The sequence below is a fragment of the Lygodium microphyllum genome, chromosome 19 (genome assembly GCF_053477565.2).
Source record: "Lygodium microphyllum isolate KBCC chromosome 19, Lygodium_microphyllum_v1.1.10, whole genome shotgun sequence".
Classification (NCBI taxonomy): domain Eukaryota; kingdom Viridiplantae; phylum Streptophyta; class Polypodiopsida; order Schizaeales; family Lygodiaceae; genus Lygodium; species Lygodium microphyllum.
In genome coordinates this window covers 129,400,982-129,412,805 of record NC_141153.1, presented here as the reverse complement: position 1 = coordinate 129,412,805, position 11,824 = coordinate 129,400,982, and the positions used below count along the sequence as shown (strand labels likewise).

Genomic DNA, 11,824 nt, shown 5'->3' with positions numbered 1-11,824 from the left:
ATATGAACGCATATAATGATGGGAGACCCTAACATTTGAATTTTTTTTAAATATTTGTGCATCTTATAACACCCTTCATATATTGTAGTGTTAGTTAGTACCTAATTGTTTTCAATGTCCTTGGTGTAAATTATAATAAAGCATGATTACATAATCTAATTAAAGTTGCACTCACTATGTTGTACTCTCAACTTTACTTCATATAATGAGTTGCTACTTTAACTTACTAAAATACAATAAATCCTTCTTGTTTTGATAATTTTGATATAATATATTGTTTATTATATTGAAGCAAATAGAAAATAGCACCATATGTGCATAGTAGCCATTTTCGTTCTTTGTCATTCATTACACAAGATGACTCCTTCTCATGAGCATGCACTCCTGTTGGTACTTAGTTGTACCAACTTTGACAGCTATGTATGCTATTGATACGTTACACTTTTCATTTTCTCTATCGTAGGTATAGTTTAGAGCTTAGTTAGGTGTATGTATCAATGTTGTTTGAGAGAGATGCAAGAGACCAGCATTTGATCATTTAATCAACCACGTGTATTGTGATTATGAAGCAATGTGAGCATTTGATATTGGGTCTTGTATTGAGACCACTCTTCACAAAAAACATTTTTGGTAGTAGATACTAAAACCTCTAACTCAAAATTTTGGAGGGATTTTGAAATCAAATTACATGTATTTGCCATTTTCATAACTGAAAAGTTTTAAAGATTTCAAGGTTTTAAACCTTTTTCTTTAAAATATGTTCTTTTTAAAAAATTTGCCATTTACTTTATATTAGACCTTAGTTTTCATGAACACTGATTGAGACACAAGTGCCATCCTTAGACTTAGTACTTATGAGGGAGCTTAGTACCTTGATAATGATAGTGTCATCCTAATGATAGTATCAATATTGTAACACATAAGAAGGATATTAATACCTACATAGTAATCTAGCATCAACACTCACCAAGAAAATAAATAGAATTGAAGGGTTGATTAGATGGTTCCATAGGAGGGGGTAATGAACCCCTTCCCATGGCAGGGTTGTCTTCTTTTGGGTTGGTGGGGGGGCGAGGACCGAGGGTCCAAGGGTAGTATAATGAAATGATCCCAAGTTGTTCAATTTTTTATTCACGTACTTGGAAGGCAAAGAACTTATAATGAAATGAAGGTTGTGCAATATGTTATTCATGTACTTGGAAGGTAGAGAACTTGTAGGGTGACAGGGGTTGGAAGTGTCCATTGTGGTCAAGCCACCTATCGGGCCTAAAGAGGAGCGCATCCTCAGCCCATACGAACTTCATGTGCCCCATTGTACGCCACTTGGTTGCCTTATTTTTGCCTTGTGCCATCTGGTAGAACATCCTCCTACAAAGCAACCTTTCGATCCTACAGAAATATATCAAATGAACATATGATGTTAATTATCTGAAACATTTATATTCTTGTACACTCAATGGAAGGCTAATGGTAAGGATCACTTGACGAAGTTATTTTGAAGCTTCCACAAATGTTTCTCTTTGTTTTAATTGAAAGGAATGGAAGGACGTAGAAGTATTAACCTTGTGTTAGTTAAAATTTGATAGACAGAGTGCAAAGAGTGTCAACCTGATGGGCCAACATGATATTGATCAAAAGGTGAAAGGCCATGATATGGAAATGTTAAATGTTGGCCAAATGTAATTGCAATTATTAAGAAAGGAGGGCTATAAATAAGTGATAAGTCAAGATATGTGCACTAGGAAAGTATCCACTTTGAAGCATAATTTATATAAGATGTAGTAGAGTGCTCATATCACAACAAATGCAAGATTGGCAAAATGGAAACTACACTGAGTTCAGAACAATGCAACCTTGTCATTTGTGTGCTGGTAAATAACAAAACAAAATGCAAAACAAATATTATACTTCTTGTCTGCCCCATTAAAATGAACATTGTTGCTTTTAGCTAGATAGCTATTGGCAAGCATTTTCTTTTCTTTGCTAAATAATTGTTTGTTCATTTCATTTAAAACTATTTATAGCTCCTCACAAATCGTGTGTATGTACTCTTGGATCCTAGCATATGAACTTCATTAAGAAAATAGTGGAACATACTCTTGGAACATGGGGATACAAGCGCAAGGTCTCAGCTAAGGCAGCACGTGTATAATGCAATCCTTGCATAGACTTGTAGCTTAGAAGCTCTCTGAATGGTTGCAAAGTCATTTGATCACCTCGATGGGATAGCAACCGCTCCTCCATGGCAACAGCCTCTCGATGCACACGCTCTTGTCCTTAGGGGTGGCAACACATACAATACATGAACCACGTGAGCACACTGGTTGTTGTGTCCCTCCCAACCATTACCAAATTCATCATAGCATCACGCACCTCCTCATCACACATCGTCCCTTTCTTACATGGGTTGTCTTGTTCTGGTGCTTGACACTGGTACTCTAGAAAGCATGATAGTAGGTCTACATTATCTTTGCTTCCCTATAATGTCAACAAACGTCAACACAACATCCGTTATCTATTTTGCTTCCATCCATTTTACTTCCAAAGCAATCACTATAAACCTTTCCTATAAAATGAATGCTTACGATTAATCCTATAGATACAAAAGGAAAAAGGGTGGGCAAAATGTTCTTTTATACTACTTCCATTTCTTCTGTTCTCGCCTTTGTCAGTTTTGAAAGGTTTGTTTTTACGTTATGATTTGGTATGGAATCTGGGTCCGTATAAACTATTATGCATGCCATGAATCAAACGCTGCTGAGCCTCGCTAGCAAGGGTCGTCTGAGTCTCGACTCTCGAGAGTCGACACCCACTAGCCTGATCTGATCTCGTGCACATGGTCATGCCAGCGAATCCGGCCACGTCACTGTGTTGGGCATGGCTTGAATGCCGTTTTACGCGTAGGTACGTACCAGTCGTGATGCGCCCACGGCCTCCGCCGCCACCGCCACCGCCCCCGCCGCCTCCGTCTTACGCCGCCGGATGACCTCCGAAAAGAACGAGTCCAGCTTGCCCATCTCCTGCCGCAGGAACCTCTTCAACCCCACGCTGAAGAAGAGCTGCAGCCTTCACCACGGGAACCTGTGCCTCCGCGTGATCATCTCCAGCGCATTATCGATGACAGCCGCGACCTCGTGCATCGACATTGCAGGCGGAGAGCCCGCACTTGCATCTAGTGCAGACCTGCCCAGCACCACCTGGCAGATTGTCTCAAATGTCATCGAAGAGAAAAGCTCCTTCCATAATTACCAACAGAAAGAACTGATCGTTATAACAATCTTCCAGCCAGTGCGATAATCATGGCTCGATCGGCCGATGCATTAAGGTTGATGATCATTACAATTTGATGTACCAGACATGAATATCCACTGTAGGTCTCGATTTCGACGAGTCATGGTCATCATAACTTGCAAGGTTGGACATCAATGCTTGGGCCAGTTTCAGAGCTCCCTCTCTGTATGATGTGCTTGTGAGAACCTTTAGTTTCTTCACAGAAAAGTCGAGGCTAGCAATCTTGCGCTGGGTCCTCCAGGTCTCTCCATCGACGTTCAGTATACCTTCCCCGTGCATGTCGTGGAGCCTCTTCTGTGCCTCCGCTCCCTGGATACAATAATACAGTCGTAAATCATGACACAACTTTTCAAGTCTTAGCCCATTCAATGTTCGCGGGATCCACCGTGAGAAAGGTGCAACGAGACAGGGAAGATATCTTCACAGTCCTGTGGCTATCACTGAAGAAATTGGTAATCCAGTCATACAGGCGGTCGTAGTACTTGGAGGCCTCGAGCTGAGAGCCAAGGATGGGCCATGTCTTACGATCTTGACCACCTCGTTGCGACCATCAATGCCACGCTACATAGAGCAATGCAGCTATAAGCAGTGCAGCGAGCGTCGCTACATTTGGTAGCGGAGAGGACGTATTAACACCCGCTAGGGAATGCGCGCACGCATTGATTGTCTCTCCTGGTACAGGAATTCCCTCTTCCTCCGCGCCGGCTTGCGGATGATACAGGAGGGCGCAACCAGAGCCTTCTTGAGCAGCTAGAGCTGGCCGGAAAACATCGCTGACCATAGTGTGGTGTATATATCGGTTAATGCAAAGTAGGTTAGGAATCCAATCAAGGAATGTGTTTGTACCGAAACAGTTCATGAAAATACGCACAAACAGACAGAAAGTGTGAGTGTGCGTGTGTGCGTGTGCGTGAGTGTGTCTGTCTCTGTTCTGTGCATGCGTGGCTGGCAATACACAACAGGTCTACTCTATTACCTTCTAATGATGTATCATCTTCTATAGCAGGCACTGAACCAGAGCTTACAAATATATTCAGGACCTATTTCGCAAATTAGACTGTCATCGACGAATTCAATCAACTAATGTTCGTCTGATACAAACGTTAACGGAAGACGAACTGTTGCGGACGGCTGCTTGCAGACCAGTCCCGCTCAATCTGTCATTGACCACAACAGACATAATTAACCTTCCATCAACCGTACGCTGCGAGATAATCAAGGTTTGCGAGTCAAGGAACGAGTTTTAATAATCGTGACTTGCGAGTCAAGGAACGAGTTTGATTAGGGGCTTGCAAGGTGAGATAACCAGAACAGTTTTCAATGCACAGGAATAAATTATACCATTGGATGATCACTGTAGTGTGCGAATTCCATAGAACATCTGCGTCACAAAGGAATATGATGTCTGTACGCACGCGTTGACGTTAGCATATTACACGTTCTTACAGTGACGAAGACGATGAAGATGAGTTATCTAGTTTTTGTTTGCATGCATCCAGTCTTCTGCATGAATATTATAAGGAATATATAAGGGTAGGTTGAACATTCTCGTGCTTGGACCCATATCATGCAAGTCGCTAAACTGTCGTAGATGCTACTAGCTTTTGGTCTTGTTTCATCGCTCGTCACGTCAGCCATTACATAAATTATAGCACGTTGGACCGAGCCCAACTGTCATAAAAATCGTCTCACCTACTCATTTTGAAACTAATAAGCCCCATCTTCTTTGTATTTTCCACGATTTTAGAAAGTTTCTCGAAAACCCCTGAAAATACGAACAGGAAGGTTTTAGAACTCAAAAGTTACAAAACCTTTCAGTCTTAAAAAAAACACGAATTATGTGTAACATGATTTAACAATCTATTCAAAGTTTAAGAGGTTGAAGGTTTATACATTTGCTACCAAAATAGCTCATTATGAACCACTTGGTATTTTCAGAATCTCTAGGAGCCTCGATGCATTCAAGTGTCAAATCAACCACTTGGAAAATTATACTTACTCTTTGGAAAAAACAACATGATATAAAAAAACATGGCAAAGAGCAGACATATGTAATAAAGAAAGCATGATAAAGATAGCCTCTTCAATTGACCTTACCATCACATTGATACCTCATTTGCTTTCTTGTCTCTTGCTCTCTTTATATATGATGGTCCTTAAAACAACATGAGCCTTGGAAGTTGGACCATAAAATGTGACAAAAGGACCTCCTTTTTTAATGTACTTTGAGAAAACAACACAAGACTTTAAAAACATAACAAGGAAAGACTCCTCAATCAAGCCTATGGCATGAGCAAAACCTTTGCCATTTTGTTTCTCTCTTTTTCTATTAAGTCTTGGACTCCTTCAAGCCTCACTATGTTTGTATGGGTGGGTTTTACTCTTTGAAAACTACATGTCCTAGATAAGCATGATGGTCTACTCATGATGAGATGGTTGCTTTACCAATTTAAAGCGTAGTTTTCTCCACATCGATGGTGCTTACTTATGTGCTAGACTTCACTTGTGCTTGTAGTACCTTCAGAAAGCATAAACATGACTAGCTAGCATGGCCACACCCAATACCATGCTTCGCGTGCAATGAATCATTGCAAAGCTCACACAACTACACCTTGCTCGCTTTGCATTTTGCTCGGAAAAAGTTGATAGAAATATTAATATTGTAAGAGAATATTGTTAAGGTTTATAGCATCCAAGTTCGAGTGGGTGCTATTAACTCTTCCAAGCATCCAAGTCGGAGTGGGTGCCAAGCTAATGCAATGCACATAATGAAATACAATACTAAATTTTGGTTCGCTTATAAAAGTAGTTACATGCTATGTGGTGCACCACGTTTATCTAGCTACTACTATGGTGCAATATACACATTATCTTTAATGGGTTTGGCAACTCAAAGTTACTAAGCAATGATGGGTTCACAATAAAATTTCATGTGCACTTAAGTCACACAACATGTGTACACTATAATTCAATGAGGAAACTTGAAGTTACCAAGGAAAAGTAATTTGTCAAAGGGAAGAAAGAAATCCAAGAAGAGAGCTTTTTCATCGGAACATCGTTACATTGTAGGTCATTGGCCTAGAACAAAAGGAGTCCATATCCAAGTACACTCCCTCCATACATGGATATCATTTTAGGGTTGAATCTAATAGTTGCTTCTTAAAAAATAATGCTAAGTTGCTAAAGGACACAGAGAGAGAGAGAGAGAGAGAGAGAGAGAGAGGGGTAGGTGGGGGGATTGGAGGAAGGGAGGGAGAGCTAGTTTTCCTAATTGTAAGAGTCTTATAGCCAATGTTACGTTGTAGATTTAAACTTAGTAGTAGGCAGGAGAGAGAGAGAGAGAGAGAGAGGGAGAGAGAGACCTAAATCTCACATTTTCCATACATAAAATATAGGAATATTGCAATTCACATGTATTAACAGAAAATAGCAAGAAATAGAACATCTACATTGTCCAACCCCATCCTCTTCACTAACTTACTTGTTGGTAATCTTTATTCACCTTTGTCAATGCCTACACTGACAAAATAGTAATGGTAAGGTTTGTAGTGGTCATCTTCATCATCATGCTAGGCATAGCCAATATGTAGTTGAACAATGTGTTCAATTTTTTTCTAGATGGTAAGTTTCGAGTGGGTTCAAATGCAGCCACTATTGTTCAACCTTTTCCAACATAACTTGTTCACAAGGGATGGCGAAATCTTGTGTATCCAATTCTCACATTTCTATATCCATCCAATGAGAAAACTCAAACGGTCTACACTTATTGGTTAGAAGGTTGAGGTCTATACATCCAACCTAAAATGTAGGGTGGAACAGGCTTGTACCAAGGGGGAGGGGGCATTGTCCAAGTCTTTGTGGGTCTGAAAGTTCAATAATGTTTTACAAATAAACCCCACCAAGCATGTAAAATGTATGCCCCTTTATATTATTCTTCTACCACCCCATTTGAACCTAGGCTTAGATATCAAAGTGCTTGTGAGAGAATCCTAAAAGATCTATATCCTACAACCAAAATGATATAGTTCACATGTGAATAATCAAGTGGCTACTTGGGAGCTCAAATTTTCAAAATGTCTAAAGTATTTTCATAGCTCTCTCCTTAACAAAACATTATTTGCACCCCCAGTATTATGCATATTTGTACTTGATGGGAATAACGGTTATGTGATGGAGGATACTTATAGTATAAGATCCATTGATCTCAACTTTATTCAAAGAGAGGGGATATCAATAGTGAATTCACTACGTACAATTTTTTTTCCACCTTAGGGGGGAATCACGGAATGCGATTTTGTAGCTATATGCACTACAAGCTAGGCATCAACTACTATATGAATATTGTGCACATTGTAAACATATAAAACCAATAGTTTATTGATATTTACTCAAACATGAATCAAAATATGAGTGCTTAACAAATGTGCAATGGGTTATATGGTTGGTGTTGCTATCCTATGTAGATGATGATGTACAAACTAGAACTCATTACCAAAGTCTCATACACACAAATGGTCTGAAAGTTCCCATTATCTTGATGCATTCTCTTTTCTATAATAAAAGATATATACACTTACTATTAAAACTGTAAATTCAAATCCTATATGAAGTTTTTTCATTCTATAATAAGCCTCACATAATAGCATCACGGGCGCAGGCTTATCCTCCAAGATCTTCATTGAGCTCCAATGGACAAGACTTCCAAATGAAGATGTCCATTCTCTCTCCTGCCATGCACACCTGCATCCACATATAGGTGTCATTAGTCCGTTGCATTCCCTCTCGCACCATGCACAAGCAGAGGAGTTGGAGTCCATAGGTTGGGAGAGAGAGAAGGAAAGAGAGGTAATATACCCCCTTCTTCTTCTTCTAAGCCTTCTCGCTCAACCCGAGAGTTGAAGAAACAGTGCATGTGATAGAAACAAGACATGACAGAAAATCATGTTAGCATTAAAAACTCTTCCCCTCCCATAAGCTACCCCCAAAAAATTTGGTGCAAAATCGACACGTTTATTGCAATTACATCCATCATTTTGAGGGGGGGGAACCTTTTGAAATGAACTTTCTAAAAAAACCAAGTTGGGGATACACTATATGCTTGCCATGTAAGCTCGATGTCAGGTTTGGGACATTCTTGCATTATAAGTTTAATAGATTTTGATGTAAAGGAAAATTGCACTTGCTACGATGTACATGGGTACATGTTGGTCCATCTATATACAAAACCCAACCAAACTAATGAAAATTAAAAATTGACTTAGGCATAAGCTAGACCCTCACAATAGAAAAATACATATTTAAGTACTATCTTATGTTCATACCAATTATGAGTTCAAAAACATAGATTGATTTACCAAATACACAGAAAACAATCTTAAAATTACAATCAATTACTTCTTGGCAATCTCCTAGAGTTTTTTAAAAAATAGTGCTACATAACATGTACAAGAGTATACTTACTAGATCATTTGATTATGCATTTTACAACACATTGAACAATGTATTTATGTTGTTGACTCTACATAAATACTTATAGTAAGAATACCTACAGAGTATATCTAGTAGGGCAAGAATATAATTTAACAAACATATTATCAAGGCATTTATCATTTATGGTAAAAAGTAGCTAGGACTCAAGTAGTAGAAAGAGTTTGCAGCACAAAGAAAAGAACATTTGTAGAATTTGAAGGCAAAAAAAATCCAATTGATAAGAAACACAATTTCAAGAGTATATTTATTGCATAAGACTTGTGCTTAATCCTTGTACAACATACAAATCAATATAAAGACCGTAGACTAAGGATATGGCTCAGTCAGACCAAATTATATTAAGCCCATATGCACTGGAGTCTGGTATACATGAGATTAAGCATCAAATAATATACCTATTGCAGCTCAAAATCAAGCCCATACATGCATTAGAACAATCTGGTATCAATGCATGCCACCATAGAAATGCATAATACACTCTTCTACATATTCAAATATACACTTTTTATAGCCCAAGGTTCAATCTCTCAATCTTCTATAAACATAGATCAAGAAACATCAACGTAACCCTCAATCTCCCCCTATTCAAGACAACCAAGAATAATATTCAAACACAAATTCAAGGTAGATTAGAGATATTTCAATAGATTAGAGAAATATCTTCATGAATAGCAACTTACATTATGTGTTCTCCATTTGGAATGGTTTATGGTAGTCACAAAGCTTCCATATTAGTCCTCTTACACTTATTAAGAGCTTCACTCTCTTCTTCTCTAGACTTTCCCCTTGATTTCTTCCTAATTGATCATGCCACTAAGAGCTTTTGCCCCTACCACTTTTTGTATCATTGTAGGCACCTCATGCTACCTGAAAAACATGGTGCAAATCATGGAAGTAGCCTAAAGGTCATTCACCATAAAACTTTCTATTAAATTTTATTTAATGTGATTAGTAATGTCCATTTTTTTTCCTATGACAATTACTTAACACTTTTCATAGCAATAGAGATGTAAAATGAACTACGGTTCTCATGAAAGATTATTAGAACTAATGTAAATACAACACAAACATATACACATCAATCCTAGTGGTGCACAACTAAGATAATCTCACTATGAAACTTCTCTAGAGTATTGAACCATTCGATATAGAATCACATGACATCCATCCTTCTCTAAATATGCACATCCTATATCTTGTAGCACATATCTTAACCTTTGGCATGATCTATCACAAATCGCATGGGGAAGGGACTTGCTTGAGTTGCTGTGCACCAAACACACCATACACACAAGAGGAAGCTCACTCAAGAACACAATAAGAGAGATGGAGGCCAAAAAAATTTCTTGCAAGTTTTTTCTTCTTCTTTCACACACAATACAATGTACACAAAGTATAGATAAGATATAACATAAAGAAAATTGGCCTACTAAGTCAAAGAGTGCATAACTGACTACACTAATCGACTAGCACTATAACTATGCTAGATATAGGTAGGTGCAACAAACAAAATATAATAAGTGATAAGTTAGTTGCTATGTGAGGATCATATTGACCATGGACATGCTAATTGTAGATATGCAGACCAATCTAACCAAGTGGTCCTTCATCAATACCTGCACATGTTGAGCTTGGCATCTCAAAACTCCCCTTAAGCTCAGTTGTATCTCTACAACTCGAAGTGAACTTCAAAATTTTTTATGCTTCTTTGCACCCAATACCTTTGTGAAAATGTTAGCTATCTGAACCTGTGTGCTGGCATATATAAAGTCAATCTCTCATACAATTACCTTATCTCTCACAAAGTAGTTATGCACCTCAATGTGTTTTATCCTAGCATGGAACAATGGGTTCCTAGCTAACTTATGGTGCTCATTTTGTCACAGTAAATGACAACTGGACCATCTCCCTATATATCCAAATCACCAAATAACTTTTATAACCATACCACCTCGCATGCTACCATAATAACATTTGTGTTCTCAACCTTTTTACTTGATAAAGCAACTATAGGTTACTTTGTGGATACATAATTGTTGCACTACCAAGGGAGAATATGAATCCATTGGTAGATCTTCTATCATACTTGCTACTAGTCCAATCTACATCTGTGTATCCAAACACCTATATATACTTACCTACCTCATAAAAGAGTCCATAATACAATGTGGACGTAACATACCTCAATATATGTCTACTGCATCCGAATGAGGCTTTCTAGGTATTCACATAAATTGACTGTCAAGGCCAACATCATAGCTCAAGTCTAGCCTTGTGATAGCCATGTAAATCAAACTTCCTACTATTCTCTTACACATACAAAAATCTTCTATCTCATCCCCTCTTGCAAGAGAGGGAGAGAGACAGAGTGGAGCAGAAGATGAGCCTCAAATCATTGTTTCTCTTCTTTCATTATTCTTTCATCATACAAACTGAAAGAGACTTACACACATAAGTATGACTAACCAAAACTAACTGTGGTTAAGTCAATGACTACACCAACTTATCGAATGTCACACATGTGCATAGTTGTATCCAGCTAATGTCGGTCACACACATAAAGATAGGCTAGCTTAAGAGTAACGGGAGCTTGATATTCTAACACTGTCCCTCAAGCTTAAACCATCTGAGAAACTCCTCTAGGTGCCTATTTTAGTTCTTATAAAGCCTTTTTCAGCTTACATACATGTGTAGGAAAGTTTGGGTGAACATAGCCTTCAAGTTGCTCCATATATACTTCCTCAACCAAATCACTGTTTAAGAAAGCATTCTTGACGTCCATTTGCTATGATTTCCAGCCTTTGCATACTGCCACAGCAATGACTGTTCTAACTCTTGCCATTTTAGCCACCGAACTAGAAGTCTTCTCATAGTCAAGGCCATATTGTTGTGCATATCCTTATGCAACCAACCTAGCCTTATAACATTCTAATGAACCATCTGACTTGCACTTAACCTTGTACACCCATTTTCATCCAATGGGGACTTTGCGTTCAGGCAACTCAACCCATTCCCATGTCTCAATTTCATCCAAAGCTGCATA

The 11,824-nt window shown here is 38.4% G+C and overlaps 1 pseudogene; it reads right to left on the bottom strand.

Moving 5' to 3' along the window:
- Nucleotides 1-1,184: 1,184 nt before the first annotated feature.
- LOC148020377 (cytochrome P450 704B1 pseudogene) lies at nt 1,185-2,388 on the bottom strand (annotated as a pseudogene).
- Nucleotides 2,389-11,824: the final 9,436 nt, after the last annotated feature.